General features: G+C 35.3%; 2 protein-coding genes across 7 annotated transcripts in view; one reads left to right on the forward strand and one right to left on the reverse strand.

Annotated features, from left to right (window-relative positions):
- Positions 1-17,937, reverse strand: part of LOC135128626 (fatty acid-binding protein homolog 5-like) — a 118,127-nt gene that overhangs the window by 37,928 nt on the left and 62,262 nt on the right. The gene's annotated exons all lie outside the window — the stretch shown is intronic.
- The window catches only part of Mub (mushroom-body expressed), a 312,827-nt gene continuing 309,432 nt past the window's right edge, over positions 14,543-17,937 (forward strand). For 4 of the 6 annotated variants that reach the window (XM_064055548.1, XM_064055551.1, XM_064055552.1 and 1 more), the window contains exons 1-2: positions 14,543-14,796; positions 14,849-14,898. The gene's annotated coding sequence lies outside the window, so the exon portion shown is untranslated. The remainder of the gene's footprint in view (positions 14,797-14,848; positions 14,899-17,937) is intronic. The other 2 variants (XM_064055554.1, XM_064055555.1) reach the window with 1 other exon arrangement.

The raw sequence follows: 17,937 nt of genomic DNA on the forward strand, positions 1-17,937 counted from the left end.
CCGAAATCCATCTTTCTAAGAACACGAGGTTAGCAAAAACAAATTAGTTTGTTTAAACGTTGTTAAATTAACCCCGAAAATGTACAATTTCTGATCTAAAATATGAAAAATAATTTTTGCAATCTCATCGTGACGTACGATGACGTCACTGTCACGTAAGCTACCTGATAAAAGGTCAATTTTTCCATCCTCTGTGTTTAGTTTTGATTCCGGTCTGGTAGCAGCAACACTGGAGCTCCGTTTTGGCTTAAAAGTAGCACGTGTTCGTGAATTTCTAATTTATTGTTAATAAATATTAGCGAAAATGTTTTGTGTTACGTGCTGTGAACACGAAGGAAAGTGGATATTTTTCCAAAAATGCCCGATTTTTTTTTAAATATGTTGTTAATAACATGCATTCAGGACTGATAAAGTACGGCTTTGGAATATACAAAGTGCAGCGTTCATAATTCACAAAATACCGTATGCATCATTTTTAAAGTACGGAGTCCAAATTTACAAAATACGGTGTCCTTCACCCATGCTATCAAACCCTAGTCCTCTCTTTTAATTTCAAGACGCACTCCAGACCTCCTCGTATTGTTTGGTTCTTGCTGGGCAACAGCAACGAGCGAGCACAGTCATCGCTCTTTGTTGGCAAACGTGGAGAAATTTGTATATTGTAACTTTTGTAATCGAAGCATTTTTTACTGTATATTGTATGTGTTACTAACTTAACTTGGGTCTTGCCAATTTAGCTCCAGTGGTGCAAATGCTTTGTTTTCACGGTGCATTTGCTTGGGTTTTAATTTTGCAACAGTGCATTCTTTGGTTCCGAGACTGAATTCTCCATGTCGTCAGACGCTCTGGCCTGGGGGGGTTCTGTTGGCCCTTAGACGCTGGGTCATCATCCTAAACGGATGAGGTTCATCATCCTAAACGGATGAGGTCAGTCGGCCCTGTATCTATGCGGCTGCTTTCTCCCTTGGGCGTGTGAGCGCTGCGACCTATAGATTTCGTTTCGAGTTCCATCGGTGTGCTTGCTTGGGTATTAATTTTGCAACAGTGCATTCTTTGGTTCCGGGTTTGAATTCTCCATGTCGTCAGACGCTTTGGCCTGGGGGAGTTCTTTTGGCCCTTAGACGCTGGGTTGCATCGTTCTTTGAGAATGAGGTAAGACGACCTTGGATTTATGCGGCTGCGTTCTCCCTTGGGCGTGTGAGCGCTGCGACCAATAGATTTCGTCCCGAGTTCCATCGGTGCGCTTGGGTTTTCATTTTGCAGCATTCTCAATTTTTGGTGCAATTTCTTCCGGTGGTGTATTGGGTACTAACTTTGCATTTGTATTGTATCTGTATCTGTAGTGTATTCTGTATTGTAGCTAGATTGTAGGTACCTGTATTGTATTTCCGTTGTATTGTACTGTATAACGTTCTATCCCTCATTAACACTTCCTAGCCCTCTCCTTTCCTAGCGAGATCTGCTCCAGACCTTCCCGTGGTTCTTGCTGAGCATCAACTATCGAGGACAGAAAATTCAAATTCAAAACCAGCAAAGTTTCACAAAAATCATGAAAATCGCTCGTTGGTGGCCAACGTGGAGCAAAAGAGACTTTTGTAACTCAACTAACTTTGTTAACTCTATATTCTTAAGGAAAAAAAAAAATATATTACATTTAATTTATCATTTATAAGGACAAATAGTCATTTGCCACGCCGATGCTCATTTTTAGATTAAATGCTCACAAAACGCGTAAATGTTCAATTTGTGTCCGGGGAGATACAATGTTTACAAGTAGATACACAGTACATCGGGTATATGAGAGTAATAATGAAGTAGGTACTTCGTACTTCGAATATGAGTATCTACTCAGTTTTATTCATACCGTCCAATGTCTCGCTTCAATGTTTGATTATGATGTTGATTATGAGCACAACGCTGATAAATTTCCGTATCCGAATTACCCTTGAAATAAATCATCGCGATTTGTACCTTAGGTAGTTCGTCGCACATTTGTTTGACTTCGTGGACTTATGTCAGCTTGTCGTCTTCTCGGCATTGTCATGAACTTCATAAAACGACACAGAATTATTTTCAGTCAATCAAATGTGTAAATTTTGTCTTGAGAATTTTAAAATATTGAAAACTTCAAATTAAATCCTCGAATAACGGTAAAGTTTGAAGTTTTGTCGAAACCAACAAAGTGAACATAGGTAAATAGAATGGCAGATCAAAATTAATAAGACACTTTCGCAATGTCTAACTAAATTCACTTTAACTAAGACTTTTCTTAAAATAAACGACGTTTTTTTTACGAAAAAACAAAGAACAATTTGAAATGCAATAATACTTTTTTCACAATCGCACGGAAGAAATAGTTTTGGATGACACGTCAGTTAGGCGAAAGGTCCGTCAGGAACGCCAACTATTCAAATTCATTCGAAGTGGCGATTCCCATGCAACATTTTTATTTTTTTTTTATCTTTTAGCTGTCTTATTTTTTATGAATTTTCTTACATTTAAACCTTGTCCCGACTATAAGGTGCATGTAAAAAAAAGAATCATCTAATTCGGTGCAGTCGTTCTGAAGTTATGGCCGTACATACATTTCGGCGATTCATTTTTATTAATATAGATAAAGCATTATTATTTTAGAACAAATTTCATTACCATAAAAAAGGTTATACTGACTCGACCTTAAAAGATAGACGTATGCTGTCGCGGACTTTTCTTTAGAACTTTTAGAGGGAAACAATTTCGTCATACATGATTTTTACGTAACTTTAACCGTTTAAGCAGCGTAAGCAACGGAAGCTGTCAAAGGAGGAATAATTTTCCCCTTTTTCCGAATTTTTCATTGCTACTTCGCTCCTCATGATCGTGGCGTGATGTTATATAGTCTATATGTAGATATGATACATGGACTATCCAACACAAAAAGATTTTTTGAATTTGAACCGGTAGTTTCTGAGATTAGCGTGTTCAAATAAACAAAAGCTTCAGTTTTATTATATAAGTATAGATTCAAATGCAAAGACTTTAAATTCTCAACTAAGCTATTTGGGACTACACCTACATTAGAGATAACTAAGGGTAGAATTGATTTTTTTTTTTAAGATTCAACATGGATTTCATTTCTATCGATAACTGTAGATATTTTGAAATCTTGATGTGGTATGTTTGAATAATGTTGTTTGTGTTAGGAATAGCAATGTCATTGAGAATTGCTTCGTTCGTGTGTTTTTTGATAAGTATGATGTCTGATCTGTTAGCTGTAATGTTCAAGTCTGTAAGTATTGTGCGATCCCAGTACAATTTGTATTTGTTATTTTCAAGGAACGGAAATGGAATGTAAGTGTAATAGGGTGTCGTATCTTCGATTAAGTTCATAAGTGTGGCTAATTCTTTGTGAATGATTTTGGCTGCGTTGTCGTGTCTAGCTTTGTAGTCAGTTTGTGCCAGGATGCTACAGGAGGAGATTATGTGCTGGATCGGTTCAGGTTTTGCTTTGCAGAGGCGACAGCAGTCGTTTCTTATATTCGGATCTTTGATGATGTATTTTCTGTAATCCTTGGTATTGATTAATTGGTCTTGAATAGCAAACACAAATCCTTCTGTTTCGGCATACAAACTTGATTTTTTTAACCAAATCAATGACATCTTCTTGTTGACATGAGTTTCTTCTAAGTCTTTGTAGAATTTTCCATGTAGTTGTTTTTGTTTTAGTCCACTTATTATCTTGTCTATTGTGTGGGGGGTGTGGATTTCTTCGGTGTTCGACAGATTTAAGGGTGTGTGGTTCAAATCTGCCCTTGTGATGGTGCGAAACATTTCATTTCTTTCTGCTCGTTTCAAGAAATACTTCTTCAGATCTGAGATTTGTCTCTGATATAAGTTTTCTAGGTTCTGGAAACCCCTTCCTCCATTCTGTCTTGGTAATGAGAATCTTTGAATGGAAGATTTTGGATGATGCCTTCTATACTGTGTGAACATTTTCCTTGTTGCGATGTTTAAATTTTCAAAATCAGTTTTGGACCATTTAATGACTCCAAAAGAATATGTTAGCAGTGGAACACAGAATGTATTTACTGCTTTCATTAAATTTTTTCCATTTAACTGTGTCTTCAATATTAATTTTAATCTCGCTAGGTATTGATCTTTCAACTGTTTTTTCGATTATTTCGTTATTCTGTGTTATATGTGGTATTTGGTGTTGGACGCCTTTTCTGATTGCTTGGGTCTTACATTTCTCAATACCCAAACACATACCTATATCACCGGAAAACTGTTCAGTCAGATTTAATAGGTTTGTTAACTGTAGTAGTAAGTATTTATTTTTTACCCTACGGGCTTAAAAAGATTCTTGACACTACAATTTTTTCCCTAGTTAACAAAAACCAAATAAATACATTTTATAAACTAAATCACTATTTTTTCTTTCCTTTACCCCATCCCCCCTTGCCCCAGCCTTACTCTTGTCCTCTCCACTTCTTTCATCCATTCCACCCCTCTTCCGTCTTCATTCAATATCTCTGTCACACTCTCCTCTCTTTCTTTGCTCTCCTCACAGTCATGCAGCATGTGCTCTATCGTCTCTGGCCCTTCTCCACACATCCTACACATTTTCTCATCTTCGCTTACCCAAAACTTATTATTTCTTTCTTCATTTCCACACCTAAATCTCGCAATTATTTTTTTTTCTTTCGCGCTTTCTCTGTCTAGGTACTTTGGTATTGTTTCTGTTATTATCTTTCTATAGTCTGCATTGTACCTAGAATTACTTACACTCGCTCTTCTGTCTTGTTTATCTATGTCTCTGTCACGCATACACAACTTTTCTCTCATACTCACCCCCATTTCTCTCTTTCTCTCTATTTCCATCCATGCGTATCCCAGTCTTTCATAATATCCTTGTCTACCGTTGTGATGTTCTTTCCCTGCTTCCTTTTTTTTCCTTCCAGCATTCATACAATATCCTCTCTTTCTTTCAACCTTTCATCATACTTTACAGCTCTTTTCCCAGTGTATACTCTTAGTTTCTCTCGTTTACATTCTTCTCTTACTATATAGCCTGGCGTCTCTTTCCGTAACCCTAACATCCACCTCAAATATTTTTCTTGTACTGCTTCAATCTCTGCATATTCCTTCCATCCCCATATCTCCACTCCATTCATTAATACACTCCTAACTAAACTACCAAACATTTTCATCCTTCTTCTTACGTCATGTCCAAATATTCTCTCACCTATACTCCACACCATTCCCATTATCTGCATTGCTTTGACACTTCTTTCTCTTATGTGTGATGCTTTTACCGTGTTAGTAGTTGTAAACTTAAATCCTAAATATTTAAACTCCTTTACTGTGTCTATGATTCGATCTTCCCAACGCCACACTTTTTCCTCCCCTTTTCTCCCTTTTTTTCTAAACACCATCATTTTTGTTTTTTCTACATTTACCTCCAGTTTCTTTCTTTTAAAGTATCTTTGCAGATTTTTTCATCTCATTCATTCCACATTCATCCTTCGCCTATATTACCAAATCATCTGCAATTTCCAAACACCATACCTTTTCTCTCCCCACCACAATTCCTCCCACTTGTACTCCTCTAAACATTTCCTCGATATCGCTTATGTAACAAGCAAACAGACTGGGACTTAATGGGCATCCCGGTCTCAATCCTTTCCTCGTCCAAAACATTTCGCTTTCTACTCCTCGCACTCTTACACTAGTCACTGTCTCTCTATAAATCTCTCTTGCTGCTACAATTAACTTTTCACTCAGTCCTCTTCTTTCCATGCATTCCCACAAACACTCTCTGTCCACCGTATCAAACGCAGCTTTTAGGTCTACAAACAGTGCATATACCCGACCTCCTTCCTTTAGCAACTCTGTTTCTATTAGATGATGCAGGCTATATACATTGTCCATAGCCCATCTACCTCTTCTAAATTCCGCTTGACTTTCCGGTAATATACTCTTTTCGTTCATCTCTGTCACCAACCTTTCATTTAACACCATTGCGTACAGTTTATATGCCGTATTTAGAAGAGTTATTCCCCGATAATTCTCTACTTTTTCTTTACTACCATTTTTATGAATTGGGCATATTTGTCCTACTCTCCATTCCCTGGGAAAACCTTTACCCGTCCACACATCATTCATTAACTCGCTCAATCTTTCAATCATCCCATCCGTCCCAAATATCCACACTTCGTTTACCAACCTATCCCTCCCCGGTGCTTTTCCCCTTTTGTTTGCTTGTTTTCCTACTTCCTCTACTCGAATCTCCGCTTCCCTTTCTCTACCACCAATCCCGGTTTTACTATCTTGCACTACAATTCTCTCTTCCTTTCCATTCAACAGTTTCATAAAATGCTTCTTCCACTGTATTATAGGTATGTCTTCACAAATCGTGATTTTGTTCTTCCGTTCTTTATTTATATACTGCCATACCTCTTGCTCAGTTCTTATGGCGTTAATTTTTTCTTCTTCTTCTTGCTGTATCTCTTCTTTCTTTCCTTTGCATCGTTTTCTATAATTATTTTTTGCTTGCCAGTACTCTTCTTTTATACCTTTCCCCTTTTTCCAACTTCGTAAACATTTCCTTGCTTCTGTTTTTAAATCTCTGCATCTGCTATCCCACCATCTGTTTCTCTTTTGTGAATTTGTCGTTACAATTTCTTTTCTTATGGCTGCTTTTTCAATTTCTCTTTTTAATTCTTCCATTTTCTTTTCAGTTCCTTTCTCTTTAAATTCCACTTACAACATTTTTTTTTATAATGCTCAATTCCTTTTTCATTCCATACCCATATCTTCTTCTCTTTTCCGACTTCATTCCTTAAGCATCCGCTCCCTCTACTTATGCCCCTCACTTTTACTTCTAGTGGGATGTGATCGGAGTCCACTCTTTCTCCTATCTTGAATGTTTCTGCCTCTTCTTCTACTAATCCGTTTATTATTACGTAGTCTATTACCGATTCCCCTCTTTTACCTATCTAGGTAAATTCCCCCTCCTCGTCCCCTTCCTTCACACCATTCAAGACTTCCCAACCTCTTTCTTCAATTAATTCTCATAGCAATTTTCCGTCTTTATTTTCTACTTTATCTTTCGATTTTCGTGTGTTTTCCCCGTCTTTTTCCCTGCTTTTGTTCCCTATTCTGGCATTAAAGTCCCCTCCTAACAATAGAAATTCTTCTTCGGACTCTTCGATTTTTTATTGTATTTCTTGTTTCGTGTTTCTCATTCCTGTACTATAATTATATTGTGCAGATTCGCCATCTTTTTTTATTTACAATCAGTTTTCTTTCAACTAAGCCTTCCATTTCTATTGCCCCCTCTCCTATTTCTTTTATGTCTTTCTTCACTCCTGTTATGATTCCACCTTTTGCTCTACCCTTGCGTTTTTCTTTTTTTGGCTCTTGCAATTTCCAATGAAATTCCTTTGGCATCACGTCTTTCAGTTTGTTCCAGTCTCTCTCTAGTATCCATGTTACTGTTAGTCCCACAAAATCAAAATTTTTCACGTAGTTCCAAAATAAGTTATCTTTCTTTTTCAAACCCGCAATATTCCAAAAGAGTAATTTTAAACCACTTTTATCTTCCCCATTCTTCTTTCCCATTCCCCTATTATGTACAAAATCTACATTCTTAAACCTAAAGTCTTTATTTGTCCCATCATTACTACCCCTCCCCTTTGTGTTTGTTTCTTCGGTTAGTGCTGACTTGATTTGAAAAATTTTTCTTCCAATTTTCTTTATTTTCATTCTATATATATACATTTTGTCCCCTACTTCCAGCTTCTTATATCCCACCCTTGTTGTGTATCCTTTTTTTCTTTCCTCTTTAGCTATCTCCCTAATTCCTTTTTGAATTTTTTGCTCTTGTACTGTCCAATCATTATCAATATATATTCTCTTTCCTCTCAGTTTATTTTTATTCTTCATCACCTCTTGTTTTTCCTCAGGCTGTCAGTGTTGGGCAGTATCTAGATACTTGTATCTAAATAAAGTATCTAGATACATTTTTGGGTTTCTAGTATCTGTATCTAGATAAAATCGAATTTAAGCACAAAATATCTGTATCTAGATACAAAATTAATGGTGCAGATACAGATACATTTTTTATTTCACTTTTTTTTCAGTAGTTATTAGTTGAGTTATACTAGTAGTAATTTTTGATACTTCATGTTGGTGATTTTGGTCACATAAACAAAAATAGAGGTAAGAGGTCCACTAATAGTGTTCTGTCACGAAAATTTTCATATTTTAAATACCATCATTTCCTACATTGTAACCTTCAGTACGTATAGATCTTTAAATATAATCCTGAGGGATAATAAATCTAAGCCATGGTAAGATGGTATTTTAAAAACCATAAACCACAATTCACTATTCACTGCGTTTTACGCTTATCGGGGCAATGCATTTTATCTGTGTACCTGAGCAACCTAGGTCCGGTAGGCTCGCTGGTTGTATTTGTGTTATTAAATAAGAGTAATTTTAATAGTAAAAATATTTGTTTAAGGTATGTTATTATTTTTAGAAAATAATAATTGCGTGTTACATAATGATTAATTTTTTCAATTAGCACAAATTAGTTCTGTAATCGACTAATCGAATGTTCAATACATACATTTCTCTCGCATAAATCGCATATTTGTTACTGTTTTATACCTTTATTTTTTAGACAAATGTAGCATCTTTTTCTGTTGCCACATGTGTCACTTCTTCACTTTTTCATTCTTGGACCTAACGCGAGGCGGGCTTGGCAGGTCCGTTTTGCCCTAGAATGTGCCGATTATGTTTAAGTGTAAATCTTGGGCAATAAAATTAATATTTCTACAACCCTCGGTAGAATAATTTATCGTGATATATTCTCAGAAATCGTGAAACGAGATTAAAATAAAATGAGTTTCAACAAAAATCTGAAAATTTAAAGTTGCACGCTGGTGATTCCGGCCTGCCAGGCAGCCTTTGATCCTATAAGGGGTTTAAATACTTTTCTAAGAAATCGTACTTATTTTGCCTTAAACGGAACCAGCAATTCTTCCTAAAATGTATATACCTGCCGCACCGGGATAGACGATTACCGGACATGGTCATAAAAACATCGTAAGCCGATATTGAAGAATAATAATTTATGACAGGATGCCGACAAAGACCTTCAGCACAGAATAATCAAATCCCGTATTCTTTTGAAATATTAATTTTAATGCTGGAGATAATTATTAGATATACTCAAACACAATTTGGACACTGTAGTATGGGAATAAAAACCAAAAAAATATTCTTTTTAAGCGTACGTAATAAATATTGCACAATTTGCGACACATCAAACAGCGAAGCGATGGCCTTGCAGGAAAAAACAAAAGATTTTTCAGTCTTGAATAACTATGCTACAGTAAAATGTTTATTTTTTAAATTTAATACCACAATCCCTTCTTCTGTACCTGTGGAACGGGTGTTTAGTAGCGGAAACCAAATTCTGACACCAAGAAGAAATAATTTAGGTGACAATACGTTCGAAATGTTGTTAATTTTAAAAATTCATTAAACAATACATAAAAAAATACATAAACATGTTTTCAGTTATTTTATTCGCCAAAGCTTCAAAAAGTATATGTTTTCTTGTATCTGTATCTAGATACATTTTGAAAAAATCGAAAGCAATCTGTATCTAGATACTTTTATCTTCCATATATCTATATCTGTATCTAGATACTTTTAAAAATATCTGTCCCCAACATTGCAGGCTGCCTAAATTTGTGACTCTTACATAGAATACAAAACATGGATGATAAATTAGGACAGTTCCACAGACCATTTAAAACTCTAAAAATAAAACATACTTAAGTCGAAATAATTCGGACGGACATACTTATAAGTAGGACAAACTAAAATATGACAACAAATCGTCGTAACTGATGGTACTGAAACTAATTACATTTGAAGCAGAGGAATTTAAGAAAACGCTTCTGGATATCTTCTAGTCTGGCAATACTACCAACATGATATGGTGACCAGATTAGAGTTCCTTAGTCCATTACGGACATGTTAGCCTTAATTGTCAATGTGTTAATTAAATTGTAAACGAGAGATCAATGTCACACCTAAATCATTTACTTTATCTCCAACAAATAATGGATTGCTTAATACATAGTAAGCAGGCTGAGTGTTCAATTCTAGGTCAAACATCAGTCACCAGTCAACAAAGCTACCTAAATCACCCTGCAGTTTCAAAGAATCAGAGACCGACTGGAACTTATAAAATATTGTAAGGTCGTCGGCAAAAATCAGGAAGCGACAATGTTTAAAAACTGACTTCACATCGTTTATAAATAATAGAAAAAGCGCTGGTCCTAAGTGGGAGCTTTGAGGTACCCCCGAAAGGACGTCAATAAATCTAGATTTTATGAGGCATAATTTGACTTTTTGCTTACGACCAGTCAAATAAGAATTTAAGACAGCAATGGATCCGTTACGCCCATTTAAGTTTATCAACTAACTTAACACAGTCTACGTCAGTGCCATGTTCAATATTTTTTATTAAGTACTGGGAAAATTCAATGGAGTTGGTAGTAGTTGATCGCCCTGACATAAAGCCGTGTTGTTCGTAGTATATCAATATCAGATCACAGACAATAAAAAATCTAAGAAATGTTCTTTTTAAAAAAGAATGTAGAGAAAATCGTCGTCACTAAAGATGAACATTTGAAAACTTCATCTTCTGGCAAGCGAAAACCCACTGACACTTTTTCAAATTATGTATTTAGAAAAGACTTGCAACTATTAATTTGCCTATTTGTGTATTTTTGAACATGTGCGTCTGTTTACATTTTTACATTTTTTCCACGTATTTTATTTGTTTCTGCCTATTTCCTTCTAAAATCTGAATGTTCTATACCCCTAAGCACAAGTGTTTTACGAAGTTCATATTTAATATTTACGGCACTAGATATATATTGTTACGTTGAACGGTGAATTAAAATCGGCGTGGGTAAAATTCAACATTTTATTTCTCAATAACTCAAATTTACACGATTTTTCTGCGTAAACCATCAAATAACAAATTTTATTGCACAGATAAGTACATAGGTAGATTTGAAATAATTAAAACACCCATTTACAGACCCTGATGGAAGTTGTTTCTTGTGTTTCTAGGAAGAGATTTGGTGTGTTAAATACACCAAGCCCTCCTACAACTTTCTTTTTGAGTTCTCTTCCTGTATCAATTAGTTCGCGTTGGCTTTTCATATTTTAAAATAAAGTTCAAAAGTGTAAAAGTGTTTTAAACATTGTTTATCATCTAGTATTTTGAGCCATTTCTAAAAATGCCCAAAGTCAAATCGTCTTTAAAGAACAAGTTAAGGGAATGGACGAAAACAAAGACGTTTTTCAAATATAAAACGGCCAATTATTTTGTAGAAAAACTGTAAGTATAAATTATTAATTAATAATATGTATATCAATTTTTGAAAAATAAATAATAAAATTTAAAACACCACATATCATGACATGTATGCATTCGATACTGACCAACAATAATTTTCATCAAACTGATTACGATGAGTACAACACAACACTATCCCAAATTAAAGATACCCTATTACAAAAACTTTCCTTATATAGCAAACGACTTAAAAGATACAAACAATCACATCTCAGAAAAATTCATAACACTAAATTTTTAAACAACGAAAAACTATTCTATCAACATTTAACTAATTCAAGAAAAACTCAATAAAACTCCAAGTTCACAGGATGTAACAACATTTTGGTCAAAACTTTGGTCTCAAGAATTTGAATTTAACCAGTCTGCCAAATGGATTCCTCACATATCCCATAAACTATCCACAGTTACACCAATGAATGATCATCAGATAACACTTGCCGAATTAATAAATACCATCAATAAGACACACAACTGGAAATCACCAGGACCAGACAAAATCTATAATTTTTGGATAAAAAAATTAAATTGTGTACATATTCATTTACTACATCACTTAAATCAGTTCCTTCTTGACCCATCCTCCTTTCCAACATTCTTATGTCATGGTGTAACATACCTAAAACATAAAGATAACGACACAAAAAATCCATCAAAATACAGACCTATCACATGTTTACCGACAATCTATAAAATATTAACCTCATGCATTACACAAAAAATCTATTAACACTGTTTTAACTCTGACATCATTAATGAAGAACAGAAAGGATGTATTAAAGGATCCTTTGGTTGCAAAGAGCAATTAATCATAGATTCCATCATCCGTGAACAAGCTAGAAAAGAAAACCGAAACATATATACTGCTTTTTTTTATTATAAGAAAGCTTACGATTCTGTGCCTCATTCCTGGCTATGCAAAATTCTAGACTTATACAAAATTGATACTAAAATCTGTACTTTTCTCAAATGTTCCATGGAATTTTGGAAGACCACCCTCCAAATAACCTTAAATGAACAAACAATTCAGTCAGATCCAATAATGATCCGAAGAGGAATTTTTCAAGGTGATTCTCTTAGTCCGTTATGGTTCTGCTTAGCAATAAATCCCCTCTCCGATATCCTGAACAGCTGCAATTATGGGCTCAATATAAGAATTAACAAACAAAGAGAAAACAGAATAAGTCAGTTGCTGTATATGGATGACATAAAAATATATGCAAGTACACAAAATCAGTTAACAAACCTATTAAATCTGACTGAACTGTTTTCCGGTGATATTGGTATTCGTTTTGGTATTGAGAAATGGAAGACCCAAGCAATCAGAAAAGGCGTCCAACACCAAGTACCACATATAACCCAGAATAACGAAATAATCGAAGCCCAAGAACGAAATGATACATACAAATATCTGGGTTTCTGTCAATCCTCCCACATCAATCATACCAAAACGAAGACACAGTTGAAAGATCAATACCTAGCGAGATTAAAATTAATATTGAAGACACAGTTAAATGGAAAAAAAATTAATGAAAGCAGTAAATACATTCTGCGTTCCACTGCTAACATATTCTTTTGGAGTCATTAAATGGTCCAAAACTGATCTTGAAAATTTAAACATCGCAACAAGGAAAATTTTCACACAGTATAGAAGACATCATCCAAAATCGTCGATTGAAAGATTCTCATTACCAAGACAAAATGGAAGAAGGGGTTTCTAGAACCTAGAAAACTTATATCAGAGACAAATCTCAAATCTGAAGAAGTATTTCTTGAAACAAGCAGAAAGAAATGAAATGTTTCGCACCATCACAAGAGCAGATTTGAACCACACACACTTAAATCTGTCGAACACCGAAGAAATCCACACCCCCCACACGATAGACGAAATAATAAATGGGATAAAACAAAAACAACTACATGGAAAATTCTACAAAGACTTAGAGGAAACTCATTCAAGAAGATGTCATTGATTTGGTTAAAAAAATCAATTATGTATGCCGAAATAGAAGGATTTGTGTTTGCTATTCAAAACCAAGTAATCAATACCAAGAATTACAGAAAATACATCATCGAAGATCCGAATATAAGAAATGACTGGGTTACGTTATTTTGGAATCTAACACCACAGTGGTATTTCCAACATGACATCTCAAACATAATTTTACTCATAAAAACCCATTTTACCATCTTAAAAACAAGTATAACTAGATTAGAGACCATTGGATTGATCTTGAAGAGCAATTGTATAAACGACTGGAAGATACCCCGTGGACAGTATGTGAAATCTGCAAGATACAAAAAATACGGGGTACCAAGAGCTTAAATTTGCCAGCGAAGTAAGTATTACAAAGCGAAAATGTAGAAAAAGATTTAAAAATGAAACTCCCTTAATTTTTTTATTTTAAATATTCTCTTTAAACATCGTGTGATGCTAAAAGTTCTGTCAAAGGAAAACAAATTCTGCTGAAAATTTAGAAAAATATCTAACTTTTATGCAAATTGTAACGAAGATTGAGATCGCTGATTATGTAAAAACACATGAAGTTAGCCAAGTTTTGTAGAATTAGTTAAGTAAATAAACACGTCTATAAATGTTGGGTTCATAATTGCTTGTGAATCACCCTGTATTAAAATTAACAACTGATTAAGCGTCCCTTGTTATGAGGATGGTAGTAACTGCAGCTGCTGAAAATAGCTCAGTTTAAATCGACTGTATTTACCTTCTTATCTACACACCCTTATATTTCAATTGAGTTGAACTATAATGAACTTAATAATAATAATATTAATTATGTTGAACACTAACTAAGCCTCTTTTGTTTCATTCTAGTCTATAATTGTGTGAAAACCTGCCGCGTGGCGTATTTACTAATAATAACAGTAATAATAATAACAGCGTCTTCTGGTCAATGGTACAATGGTAAAAACTACCTCCATCCGTATGGTTTATTCCCGCACGTCGCGCGAAGCCTCGTTACATAAAAAACGAGCCAGTTGTTGGTGTATGTAGTTCAGTCGTGCCTTTGATATTTTCGACGTGATGTCGATGAAAAAGGACAGTGCTATCAGGAAGGACGGCGCAGCATCCCTACATTTCGCGAATCTCGTCGCTCAGTCCTCTCTGGGCATTGCTTCTGTGCGGTTCTTGCTCGGCACCCACCTCCCTGTCCGTCAGCCCTAAAATCTATCCTGTACTAACGCGCTTATCCCGAGTGTCGATCGGAGTTCTGCTCCAGGAAGAAAACGACCCGCGATCAACAACTCACCGCCACACACATGATCACCGACGCCGAAGGAACAAGAAGTCGCCGCCGCCGATAAGCACGCGACGTCTGCCGCCGCCGCCGCCGCCGACGTGCATGGCAAGTACCCCTAGCTGTTTTCGATTTCGACGACTAACCGACGCGTTTGCAGACCTCGGCCTTCCACTGAGAGCCATCCGGACATCCTTCTCTCGAAAATAGGTAATATCCTCGCGGTAATGCGAATCGTATGCAGGTCCTTCCGCTGCGGGGACGAGTGCGCTCAGATTGGTGAGGTTTGAAAGCGGAGTTTACCGGAATTAGCGTTCTGGTCGTGGGGTGGTCTTTAGATATGCAATCTGCACATAGATGTGGGACAGTTGGGTCCGGAACAAATGGGACTTTCGCGGAATTTGCACGACCGGAAACATTGCACGTGTTTCGAAACACTTCGCAGCGCTTCAAAGTGATGCTTGTTGATTGGGATTAAATTGAATAACGGAGATTTTAATTCGATTTGAGCGCAATCCTTTGCAGGAGTTAGAAGTGATTAACAAAGTTGACCTTTTTTAGCTTTAATAAACGTTAAAAAATCGTTTCAAAACTAGACTTTATGGTTCTATAAATTTTCTATTCCCCAACAACAATTTGATGACGTCACCTAAAAATATTGCTAGGTAAATCGTATTTATATTTTCTCAAATTTGTACATTATTCACATAAAAGATGTCCAAAATGTCATCAAACGTGAAAAATTGTTCAGATCTATATTTTTTTAATATTGACAAATGACTAATTTTGATTAGATTGCTCCACCTCCTCACTACGGGTTTCCATAATCCTTAAACACTTAAAGTAAAGTGGACAAGGATAAAAACAAATTTTTGTTTGCATATTAGTTGTGTTCCACATATATCTGACTGCAAAACTGGATGCTCTAAATTTTTGAAAACGTTTTAAGATTATAGTAAGCATGGTAGAAGGTTAATCAAAATTTATAGAATGACATGCATACCGGTTATGGGTGCATTATGGATAGCCTACATATTAAATGGCATCAGTTTTGCATACACTACACAGAGGCAAAATTCGAGTCTGCAAAAATAAAAAAACAGTTCTTATTTAATTCTGTGTCGACGTTAGCCTGGACAAGATTAACAGCAACGTCAACCCCTTGTTAAATCACTACTGATGCATCTCCTAGCCTATGGTGAGCTCAAATTGAATTTACTTGGAAAAGTGATTGATCATAGCCTTCTCTAACAGGCTTTGTTCTAAAATGATATGAATTTTTAGAACGAGCGCTGGACGGACTCGAAGTGATTAATGCGCCTGTGAAAAATGGCCGGACCGTCTAAATCGGGCCCGTGAAACCATTATTAATGTTATTGTTGATGTCGTTTGCAAACAACTAAAACGGCATCAGCTCTAAATTCGACCCTTGAGGTAGTTCAAATGTTGGAGTTGAAAAAAGACGCTTTAGTTTCTTTGATTAAAATACCACCAAGGATAATTTATTCGCTCTGAATATACATGAATAGGAAACCAAATACTGTAGGATTATATGACACCACTAAAGCTGCTAACCGCAAAGAAATAAGCCCGTTTGTGCGGTTTGTGTTCGGCATCACCACCATAAAACAACGTTTTGTAGCCAGTTCGATTAAGTGCAACCACAGATACAGCACTCGTTATTTAAAACTGTGGGTTTTGGTGTTTAGTTTAAAAGCACCAGTGGCGTACCATTATTTCATTGAAAAGTTCTATTAAACTTTAACAGATTGTGATTTATTCTTGATAACTGCTGCAAGTGAATTCCCGATTTCACTCACACGAATTAAGTTCTGGTTGAAACTACTTATACTTTTAATTATTCATCGCCACTGCATTTTAAGTAGTTTGCTAACTTTACCGTTTGCAGTTATAATTGGGTGTCTTGTTGGTACTGTGAAATCTTAAGTTTCCGCGGGTTATTAATATTTATTTTTACGGAAAATAGGTTAGTTTATTCATTTTTGCTTCCAGAAATGTTGTTAGCGTTGCCAGGTAAGGCAAGAATTTGAATGTTCACTGTAGTTTTACTTTCCCGTTTATCCAATTGCAACCTGACAAATTTGACATTTCTATTGGATATGTTTACATTGGAGTGAAATTATCGACACTATTATTTGTCAGTTGACATGACAATTTAAGCTACTTGTCACTTATTAAAAATTCACCTGTGAACATTGTCAGCTCCAGAATTTGTAAGTCGTTGTATTTAATCCAAATTAAATGCACACATTTCATTGGACAAATTAATCTGACTTGTATTGACAACGAATCAATTCAGGTTGGCACGACGCATTGGAAGGACTAATTGGATTAAGCTACGTCTGTTTAACAATTTTTAACGTTGTTGAAAGTATGCTTTCTACTGATTCGTCTATACTTCATACCAGATTTTGTAAATTTTTATCACGAGCAATTTCAAGATCCTTACAGCAGTCGTAGCTTTAATATCGTGATTGTGCTTCACTCATGCCGACGTTTATATTATTGAATGACTTATCCTGTCACGAGATATAGCTTACTGTAAAATACGGTGTCAATAAGCTGCCATTGCTGGCGTTTTGTAAATAGTAAAATATGAAGCTACTTTTTGTGTGGTTGCTTGAATATAAAAGCTCGTTTCGCTTCGTAATAGTTGCATCATTAGTTACGTTCTGGGTTTAAAGCAACAAAAAACGAATTTGAACTATCGTTTGTTTGAGCATTGTAGCAGCGATCTACTGGACTATTCATTGAGTGAACTAATTCAAACTTGCCAGGGTTACTTTGGTCGATCTTCGACCTCGTTTCTGACTAGTTATTTTAGAAAACAACGCGTTTTTTTTTTTAATTTAAACTGTTAGGTTTTGTTTGAGGATTATTTTATATTAGGGAAACATTGTGGTTGAAAGTGAAAATAAGTCAATTTTGGAATCGTTATACATTATTCTTCAAAATCGGAAATTAAGTGAACGTTTACATTAAAAAAAAGATAATTAAATATTCTTTGTTTGAAAAATTTTATCCTTGAAACTGAATTAAAAATTCAAATTGTGAACTTGCAAATTATTAAATTAAATTTATGCCTCGCTGGCGCTCACGAGATATATTTTCAAATTTTGAATTCAAATAAAATATTTTTTTGACAAACTATCTCTAATCCAGGCCGAATCTTTTGATAAAAGATGTGTTTCCTAAGTTTTTTTTTAATCCTTTTGCGTTTGTAATGTA

Source organism: Zophobas morio, unplaced genomic scaffold (genome assembly GCF_036711695.1).
Source record: "Zophobas morio isolate AGI-343-1 ecotype UQ-CSIRO unplaced genomic scaffold, CSIRO_AGI_Zmor_V1 ptg000014l, whole genome shotgun sequence".
Classification (NCBI taxonomy): domain Eukaryota; kingdom Metazoa; phylum Arthropoda; class Insecta; order Coleoptera; family Tenebrionidae; genus Zophobas; species Zophobas morio.